The sequence below is a fragment of the Mytilus californianus genome, unplaced genomic scaffold, assembly GCF_021869535.1.
Source record: "Mytilus californianus isolate M0D057914Y unplaced genomic scaffold, xbMytCali1.0.p SCAF_7, whole genome shotgun sequence".
Lineage (NCBI taxonomy): Eukaryota > Metazoa > Mollusca > Bivalvia > Mytilida > Mytilidae > Mytilus > Mytilus californianus.
This window is the reverse complement of record NW_026262723.1, coordinates 101,836,807-101,845,610: the sequence shown is the minus strand read 5'-3', so window position 1 is coordinate 101,845,610 and position 8,804 is coordinate 101,836,807. Positions and strand designations below refer to the sequence as shown.

The following is an 8,804-nucleotide window of genomic DNA, read 5'->3' as shown; positions in this document are numbered from 1 at the left end:
CATACCATATATGTTTTGTTTAATACGTCACATTTATACACAAAATATTAAGTTGAGAAATGTGTTGCATTTTATTAAATAGATGTGAGATATGTGCCTAAGATTACATGTTATGTAAGGGTTCAGTTGTTCTATCCCTGTCCATTGATGATCCAGTCATTACACATTACACACTATTTACCGGATTTGTAATAACATAAGCAACACAACGGGTGCCACATGTGGAGCAGGATCTGCTTACCTTTCCGGAGCACCTGAGATCACCCCCAGTTTTTGGTGGGGTTCGTGCTGCTTAGTCTTTAGTTTTCTATGTTGTGTCATCTGTACTATTATTTGTCTGTTTGTCTTTTTATTTTTGGCCATGGCGTTGTCAGTTTGTTTTCGATCTATGAGTTTGACTGTCCCTCTGGTATCTTTCGTCCCTCTTTTAAACAAATCATCTGCCTATGATAGTAGTTCGAAATCTATAAAGGATTTGTACCAGTACTTCTTGCATTTCGATTTAATGGATAAACATGGTAATTGATTTGTATATAATTTAAAATGATATATGTACATAGTACAATTATAAAACATAATTTGTCAAATGAAAATGTCAAGGATTTCTTCTGCCAGACATAAATTTCTTAACTATCTTCCGTATTCTTGATTTCAGATCATTCTTATCGTCCTGAAAAAAATCCAATATTTAATGTAATTATCACATAATGAGCAACACAACGGGTTCCACATGTAGAGCATGGCTTGCTTACCCTTCCAGAGCACATGAGACCACCCCAGGTTTAGTGTTGTTCCTGTTGCTAAGTCTTTAGTTTTCTAAGTTGTATTTTGTATACTGTTGTTTGTCTTTTGGTCGTTTTTTGTTTTTTCCATGGCATTGTCAGTTCTATGTCGACTTATGAGTTTGTTTATCCCTTTGGTATCTTTCGTCTTTCTTGTAAAAGAAAAGCGGCATTTATTTTTTTTTATAAACATCCTGGTCAAAAACAAATTATTCATTTTGAAGATGCCAATAATTTCATAAACTATAAATCAGTCATGTACTGCACGTGTGTGAACAAGGAGGATAGTTTGAAAATCTTGACTGCCACTGGAAAATACGGGCGTGTCAATCATTTCAGGTATTGAGAAAATATGCTACTTGCATGCAAATTGCTTCTCTGAAATATTATTGAAATAGCTGATAAGCTGCTGAAAGCATAGTTCTCCTTCAGCATGGGACATTGAATTTAACATCCTGTTCCAACCAGATATATATTGAAAGGAATCATATAAAGATTATTTTTATGTATTTGAAACTCATATATAGGTTCTTATTACACATTAACTAAATGAGAGTTGTCTATATATACTATAAAAAAAATTATAACACTTTTAGATATTTGAATGATATATTTGCTCTCAATAATGACGACTTCAGTATGAACACTAAAGAGATTTATCCTGCTTATCTGACTTTAAATAAAGCAAATACTGACAATGAACACTGCCCATTCCTGGATCTTGATATCTATATCTTTAACGGGAAGCATAATACTAAAATATACGATAAAAGAAATGATTTTTCATTTCCTATTGTTAATTATCCATTTTTAGATGGTGACGTTCCCTTGTCACCATCTTATGGTGTTTATATATCTCAATTTGTTCGATTCGCTCGTGTATGTAACAATGTATTTGATTTTAACGAAAGAAATCTGAGACTCTGTACCACTGAAAAATTATTACACCAGGGTTTTCGATATCACAAACTAGTCAAAACATTTACTAAATTTTATCGTCGGTACACGGACATCATTCGTAAATAAAAATCAACATGCAGACATCTTATACGTTCAGGTATTTCACATCCAATCTTTTATGGTGATATTCTATACAAAGCACAAAAATGTCGTCATTCACCTCAAAAGCTAACAAAACCTTTAAACAGACTTATTCAGAAGGGATATAGTAACGATACTGTTGTCAGGTCATTAAGGATGGCATATTTTGGAATAAGTATTGTACACTCCTAGGGTCTTTGCATCGGAAATAAACACATTTATTCTAAAACCAGTTGTTGGCATGATACGGGTTATGTTCTTGTCATATATTTTATGATGGTATGATACTAAGCCCCTAACCGGAGGGATTGTGCTTGATTTTCATATGATGAAGATATAATCTTTCAATCAATTTAATTGAGGTCTTGCGCTGGCATGTCAGTAACTGCTAGTAGTCCTTTGTTAATTTATGTATCAATGTCATTTTGCTTAGTTTCTTCTGTTACCTATTCTGACATTGAACTCTGGCTTCTTTGAGTTTTACTGTGTGTTTGTTTATTCTTCATTGGCTAGAGGTAAAGGGAGGGTTGAGATCTCACAAAACATGTTTAACCCCGCCGCATTTTTGTCAGGTGCCTTTGGCATTTGTTAGTATGTTTTTTTTTATTTTAGTTCTATAATATGTTTCGGGGAAAGTGAGACGTCCATTTTCACTTAACTAGTACCCATTTTTATTTAGGGGCTAGTTGACGGCCGCCTCTGGGTGCGGGATTTTCTCACTGTGTTGAGGATCCATTGGTGGCCTTGGGCTGTTTTCTGCTCTTTGGTTTGGTTGTCTCTTTGACACATTCCCCATTTCCATTCTCAATTTTATCTATATTTGTCTTGGGACTATACAGGTGAATCCAAATGTTAATATCTGTATTGCTTATAGTTTAGATATAGTTCATCGTTTTATCCTAGATATAGTTCATCGTCTTTCTCTTACATTTTTACTAGATTTTTCAAAAATTTCATGGTTGATATCACATAAATGTGTAAAACTTAAATAGTTTACTGAATTTGAATCACTAACAGCTTTTCAAATTGGTTTACATGAGGGGATGGCACTATTCAATTATTTCTCAGAAGAAGAAGATGAAAAAAAAGAAGACAGGTGAAGGATACCATTCAAACTCATAAGTCGAAAATAAACTGATAAAGCCGAGGCTAAAAAAGAAAAAGACAATCAAACAACAGAACAAAAAACATAGAAAAACACAAGACTGACCAACACAAACCCCACCAAAAACTAGGGGTTATCTCAGGTGCTTCGGAAGGGTGAGAAACTCAGAAACTAATGGGTAAAATCTATCAAAACTTTACAGGAATTACTCTCGATATGGATGCCTTTTTTTGCTTTTCGAGTTACACACTCAAATGAAACGAACCTGTTGGAAATATGATTTCCTTTTCTCTAACGTTAAGCTGAAAAAAGTAAAAATGGTATACTAAATATCTCTCCAAAAAAGTAATACAATGTTGGCAGTAGTAGTGTAAGGAATATCCTTTATACAGAAAATTCTTTGTTTATGTAAGAATTTGACATACCTGATTCTTTCTGTATATGGGACTAACTTTTTTACATTGAGGCGGTATGTCAAAAATCTTTGTGTCTTTAATACCCGGCGTAATACCATAAACATCAACACCTGTTACAGAGCCATAATCTGAATCTATGTAAACTAAATGCACAGGTAGACAGCTACCTCTCTCTATTGTTGCCCGTATGTTCTGGTATGAATCACCTAAAGTCGTATTATATGTGTCGATAATAGTCCCGTCTCCAACAAGTCCACTCTGTAACAGCTTTGCTTCCCCTATAAATATCAAAAAGCAATGTGTGGCAAACAAACACCTTGATTCAGTTATGTTGTTTTATGGGTAAAATCTTGATAAAGTTTATCAAAGGTAAATTTTATCGTTCAGCTAACAAATGGATTAACAGAAGCAAACGCATCCTTACATATATTTATCAAGGATGTACATCAGAAGACGCTTATTCTGTCGATGCACAATGTTTCGTTCCTTTTGAAATCATGTGATTCTCTCAGGATTTGTTGTCCTATTAATTTATTTATAATGTTTTAACATCGGCGCTGAACTGCTGTTGCCTATATAATTAATTGTGTACCTCAGTTTACAGATTATTTTCCCCTTAATTTGAAGTCGAGTTCATGAATGATTTATTGTTGTTCGCTTAACGTCCACTGAAGAGTTCTTGTTTGGGTGTTTACATAATATGAAAAAAATAAAAAAAGGTTTAAAATCTTTTTTCGTAAAGTTTCAAGGAGATGAGTTTAAATATCATCTTAAGTTCCGAATGTCTGAAAAAATAATGATAAAATCATCCATCAATTCCATAATAGCTAATAGCTGATGCACAATATTCACATGTGTATAATCTATGTGAATCCTTTCACACTAAACTAGAACTCCTTTTATCAATTTTGCTGAGAAAAAAAGTACTTCTATTTTTAAACTTCGAAGAGTTGATGATACTCGAAGAACAAATACTAAGTTAACAAGTCTAAATAGTGGGAAAAATTATTAAAACTATTCCATTATATCAGGTGCAAAACTTCAATATGAACGCAATCTTTCGGTGAAGTTTCAAGGATGTGGTGTGATTAGGACTGTAGCAGGAGTGAGTAAACAAATTTGATACCGACTTTTCCTTGCCAACCCCATAGACATTATCATAAAATAAACCAGTTTTGTCTCCGTGCAACCAGGCCAAGAACATCATGTATACGATACCGTGTTGAGTAAATTGCTATGGTAAAATTTCAGTGATACATTGTTTGTTCAAGATCCGTTTTTATGGCTATTTGCCAAATAATTGTACCAGTCAAATTACAATTCTATGTTGCCGTTTAAATTGGTATATTAGCCTGAAAAAATAGATATTTAGCCTTGAAATTGAAATGTACGTTTATTGCATTCATTTACAACAAGAATTGTTTAATTTGGCCTCATGCTTTTTATCTTGTCAAAATATAGGACACAACATTGTTATTTCATGACGAAACTGGCTGAGTAAAAGTGCAAGGTTTATTGGCATTAATTGTATAATGAGAATACACAGGTATCTTAAGATAGTTTGACTAATTGCTTTTTATTTTTTATGTAAAAAAAAAAGTCTTCATAACAAATGGACAAAAATGGTTGTATTTACCCTTCGAACATTTCTCGAAATACCGACAAACCAGTGCAGGCTAGCTGGAAAAGTTTTAATGCCTAGCATCCAATATATAATGTATATATATATATGTTCAGTCTAGGTGACCGAGTGGTCAAGAGCGCTGAATACAGTGCAGGCTGTGTTGTCTCGATATCCCCATAGCATGAGTTCGAATCCCGGCGATGGAAGAACAAAAATTTGATTCCGCAAGTCTGAATTGAAAACAACGTTCAAACTTATGATTGCGTTAGATTTATATAGAAGTCTATAAAAAGGACCAACCAGCAAATCCAATATGTACCGGATCGTCTAGAATATAAATTTGTTGAAATTGAATGCGTTTTCTCTTTTAGAAAAAAATAATCTTTTTGTGATTTTGATGGGCATTTTGATTCATCACGTACTGCAGATGATGGTAAAATAAACAAACATTTGAGTTATATTTGATACAATGTCTACTCAGTTACACCCTTTAAATCACCTACTGCTGTATAGATATCTTTTCTATTGGCTCTATCAATCAATCGGCGCTTTTTCATAGGATATTTGAGCATTTTGTTATAGACATTTGGGCTTTTTTGATTTACACTTCAATTTTTAGAACATTTGCACATTTTCTACAGGACATGTGCATTTAACAAAATAACATTTTAATGAAGGCGTTTTATGTTTTCCTCCTCATTTTCCGGGCTGGAAGAAATTGATCTAACCATTTTCCTACTTCACATGAACAATTTTTATTCCGTAGAGTGTCTTTCTGACTGAATCTTTCGCAACCATTTTTGTGTCAGAAGAAAACGACATTACTTTATCGAATACAAAAAAATAAATCACAAATAATAACCAATGGTATTGAATGTTTTTGAATTTCGTGTGTTTAAAGCGCTTTCCTAGATTTAAAGGAATGCTTAAACCCAAAAAATTGAAAGCCAAAATGTACAAATATATAAAAACATCCGTTGGCTTAAAGATCACTTTTTGATCTCCGCCAATTTTAATAAGCTTAGATGAAGAATGATGATAGTTCTCCTTGAACTTTCCAGGCAATAGAATGAAACATAAGAGGAATGTCATTAAAGTAGTACATGTGTATATGCAAACAGCGCAATTGTCCTGTCAATATATACAGATATATCAAAGTTTAAAGCGCAAATGTCCTCTAGTGCTACAGGTAAAAATCGCAATTAAACGTTCTGTGTCCCAATCAGTACATGGAAAAAATGTTACCTTTCTGGTAAAATTAAATGCATTTTACATTTATGTGTCTAGTGGATGCATTGAAACTTTTCCATCTGCACAGGTTTATGTGTACTGTAGAATAAATTTTTAGTTGCAAATAAAGGCATTATTGTTCATATGTTATGATGACCCTTAAGATAGAAAAAGAATTTCAGCTCTCTTTTGAATCATTTTCAACTACACAATTATCCATCAGTTTTGTATCACAAATGAACTACCATGTAATAAAAAATCCAATTCAAAGGCCTAAATGACACACAAAATAATTAAATATTGACATATTTTGAAGGAATAATTGAAGATATAAAAACTTTTCAAGTTTACGTATGGGTCAAAATATAGGGTTGTTTTTTACTCTAAATATACAATATCGCAATGACATTTGAGTTACTTAAATTTTGGACAAGGTAAATGGCATGACGTCAAATTTATCACTTGGGGTAAGCTGACCTATTAATTGTCAAGGCTAAATATATATTTTCTATGTTAATATACCATTTAAACGGCAACATAGAATTGTAATTTGACTGTTACAGATATTTTGTAAGTAGTCATAAAGCTACGAATTAGTAAATGCATGCAACCGTGGTTTGCTTCGGTAATAAAAATTATTCTACGTGGTTTATGTTAAAATCTTGGGTTCTAAACTAGGTCTGTTTCAATATCAATATACTAATACTCTGGATACAGTACTGTTGTAAATATAGTCATTTTTTGTTTGTTTGTTTGTTTGTTTGTTTTCTTTCTTTCTTCTTTCGTGTCAATATTCCTTCAACCACTGTGGCTACCTTAACTAGCTTCTTGTAGAAATAAAACATTTTGACACAGTTTTCTGTCTGGCTTTTACGCCATATTTTCTAAATAGTCTGTTATTGCTCTGACGTCTGACGACCTATATTAGCGTACTGTGGTCGCTAGACGTCAGAGCAATCTCGGATTAGGTTTATATATGCAAAAAGGGAAAAAGAGCGGGGTTTAGGGTGTGGACATAAAACTGGTTTAACCTCACCACATAATATTTTTGAAACAAGTTTTTTTCATCCTAAGGGGTGTCTATTGTATTGTCAATTTCAGTTGTCCTTTTTGTGTACTATCATAATTTGATGTCTCCTTGAATTAATACTATTCATACCTTGGACACACTGTTTAGTCATATTAAAATCCATCCATGCTTTGTGACAAGTCTTCCCGTCGTCTACTTCATATTCGACATTCTAAAAGCATTGAATACATGAACCCAGAAAAGCGATTCGGACGCATGAAATTTATAACGTGTTGTTTTCATTTTTTTTATCTGAAACTGACGGCTTTTTATGATACCTCATTTTTTTAAACAGCCGCATTCATAATGTAAAGGTTTCATAACTGTAAAGTTATTTTTTGTTTCATATTTGATAAGCAGACGAAAATTTAAATTCCTGTATATTGCTAGATAGAAAATTTATTTCATTCTGTCTGGGGGGAGTTTTTTTTTCGTTTTAACTAAGCGAGGATAGTTATTTCCAAATTACTATCCCCCACCCAAACCGAAAATCAAAGGTTCGTACTCTCATCTGAATTGATCAAAGTAGTGACGATACGGTGAAAAGGATTCAAAAGTACTTAGTATTTAGATTTAAAATAAAAACTTCGTATTATATAATTGTTTTCTCCTCTAATGTAAATCTAAGCATTTTTGTACAATATGCTAAAGCCGTACGATAAACTGATAAAGATGTTCTTTTGAATGGGTATTTCAATTAATTTAGATATCGGGGGGTCAGATTTTATATATTTTTTTTTATTATGTAGTAGAAGATTATTTGCCAAAAAGACAAAAAAAAAATAATTAAGAATACAAAAATCAAATCACACCAAACAAAATTAACGACACGAAAATACAAAAAGGAACAAAATCTTTGGACGAACCTTTGAATTGTGTAAAGGGTTCGACGAAATCAAGAGGGAACCTTATGCCTTTCAATACTGTACAACAAATGCTTCAACGACTTTCCTTTTAGTATTTAACACGGATTTACACTGCTTTACAATCAAAACAACGAATATTCTTTAAAAAAAACACAATTTTGCTGTTGAAGATCGTATAGCTACTGTTAAGCATAGCGATATATGCGAAATCGTTGTAATCCTGGTATCTATGATCGATTAGATGATCCACACTGTGGCTGCGTTATTATTTTGTAAATTACCGGAGAAATTAACTATTTTATTGATAGTTCAGAGACGACTGTTATTTTTGAAAATATATCATCTTCTTTTGATATGGATAACAAAAGAATGTTTAAATACATGTATACGATACCTACATTTGTGTCATGTATACGATACCTACATTTTTGTAGTCTTCGATATATAGTACGGAATGTCGTTGTAATTTTGGTTTCAATACGAGGCTTATTTGGACAACAGTTGCATTTATAAAGGCTCTAGAGTTAGTGAAATCGTAGGCAACGTCCGCAGAACCATTTATATGTATGTAGTAAAAAATCTGTGCATCGTCTATATACAGGCGTCCTTCCCATTGATCCGGAGTACAACACACAGAATCCGATTCCAATCCATTCCCAATTCTTAAAATT

General features: G+C 32.8%; 1 long non-coding RNA gene across 1 annotated transcript; it reads right to left on the bottom strand.

Moving 5' to 3' along the window:
• Positions 1–487: 487 nt before the first annotated feature.
• LOC127708210 (uncharacterized) lies at positions 488–3,574 on the bottom strand. Its single transcript, XR_007985188.1, has 2 exons — positions 3,354–3,574; positions 488–670 (listed from the first exon to the last, which is right to left on the bottom strand). It is a non-coding gene; the product is annotated as an uncharacterized LOC127708210 (long non-coding RNA).
• Between the last annotated feature and the right edge of the window lie 5,230 nt (positions 3,575–8,804).